Source organism: Cryptotermes secundus, unplaced genomic scaffold, assembly GCF_002891405.2.
Source record: "Cryptotermes secundus unplaced genomic scaffold, Csec_1.0 scaffold238, whole genome shotgun sequence".
In the NCBI taxonomy this organism is placed as follows: Eukaryota; Metazoa; Arthropoda; class Insecta; order Blattodea; family Kalotermitidae; genus Cryptotermes; species Cryptotermes secundus.
In genome coordinates, this window is record NW_019728500.1 from 2,861 (window position 1) to 5,008 (window position 2,148).

The window sequence follows — 2,148 nt, forward strand, 5'->3', positions numbered from 1 at the left end:
CACTCGAAAACTTGCGTGCGAGATAGACACTGATCACCATATACTTCTGTCAACAAATTGTAAGTTTCAGTGGCAGATTTTCCAAGTTTTGTGAGGAATTTGATGTTAGCACGTTGTTCTGCATTAGCACTCAGCATTATTCCGACGGAGCTCAGAAACACGATCCGCTTCTAACAATGGTCGCGGCCAGACTAACCGATGCACGTGAATGAAACTTTGTGTGACGGTAGAGGGAAGTCCAAGGGTCAATGCCCTACCCTCCTCTTCGTCAATGACGTGGCCGGAAATGAGTCATAAACGTAATCCGGGTTCTTTATTGCCACACCTTGTATAAAACACTTATGATGCTTCTGTGCCTTGCTAGTTGGATTGAGTTCACAATAACACCGACTAAGGTTCCACGTGACGGCTCTTATAACAGCTTCTTAACACAGATACATAAAAACCTAATAACTACAGAGAAAATATAAAAGAATACACCTCAGCAGTGGCATTCATATCAATGGATGTGGAGATTAAATCATCTCAAAATGTTCCTTGCTATTACTTTATACACAGCCAGATTTACTGCTGTCTCATTGCTACATCCAAATGAGGCAAATAAGTCAGGATTATGGACAACTCCTTATTTTATATTCTGCTGAAGCAACAAAAAATAAAGATGGGTTGAAAAGCAATGAAACCAAGAATGTACGGCCAAAGTAATGCAATGGTTGAATGAAATTCTCGGACACGTTAACCCATTTGCTGAGTCACATAAATGAATACACTAAATGAAATGAAATATGACTTAATAAATAAAATGGAATGATATTTTGTGAATAACCTTTAAGATTTTCTAGACCAGCATATGTTACGCTAGGAACTAGTTAATTTGAGAAAGATTTCCACGGAAAAATTAATTTCTGAAGCAAAATTCAACTCACAGTACAAAGAGAAGATCTGAAGCAAGATTCAACCCACAATACAAAGAAAGATCCAGACAAGGAAGACAGTTATGACTGGTTTGTTGGCTCTTTATCCCTGCTGAAGACAGCCATGCATTATAAGCACACTGCTTCATCAGTTATGTTGTATTTATATGCTGCATTTACACTGTGCATAAAGAATATTTATATAAAATATATGAATATTTTCTATACCATGCAGCAAATCAGTTTTGGCTGCAGATGCATTAACCTGGAGTCACCTGCAGTTTCTGATTTACACATACAATAAATTTTAAGATTTATAGTTCTCACACAGGTGATAAGGAAGTAATCCCATCATCTAGGATGTTGTGTATCCTGGTAAAAGTGTACCAACATTTTGGAACAGCAACAGTAAACTTCTACCAGACTACATGGCATCACATCCCAGTAGTACTCTCTAAAATAAAATATGTTGTATGCTGCAATTACATTACTGTGAATTATCCATTATGAAGAGGGCTATCTAAACATTAAATTTCATTAGGCAGGGCAAGTACTCCATTATTAAGTCTGAAATTTAACAAAAAGTTCCAGAATTAATTTATGCCTACTTCCATCTGAATAAGTGTGCTAACAGAAATTATAACTTAATAATGATACACTTTAGTGATCTACTTCTGCCCATAATTTTCATTAGTATATATTGTGACATGTTGCGTCTATTCTGTTTTCCATCCACACTCGGTCGGCATCTGCTTTTACTTGGTTTGCCCTAATCTCTTTCAGCATTTCTTCCTTCTCCGCCTTCCTTTCTTCCTTCTCTTTCCTTCTATTTTCCTCCATCTCTTCCTTTTCTTTCCTCCTACATTCCTCCATATCGGCTTTCTGTCTGGCCGCCATTTGCTCCAGACGTTCCATAAATTTTTCCATGTCCATGTTGTAGCAGTCGAATACTCGATGCACAATAATTCAATTATTTGTCAGGCGTGTTTAAGTTCGTAAAAATTCTGACACCAAATTGTCACGTGTCTTGAGTTCGAAGCTCGTTGGTCACGTGTGTAAGTTCAAATCCCGTTGGTCGCGTGTATAAGATCGTATCCCACTTCTGACACCAGTGTAACGTGTTTGCTGGTTACTGAATACACCGTAGAGATCGTTAATTGGTTTATTCAACAATCTACAAGTAACGGCTACAATTACTTATCACACAGTTGCGGGGGTTTCACACTTTTATAAC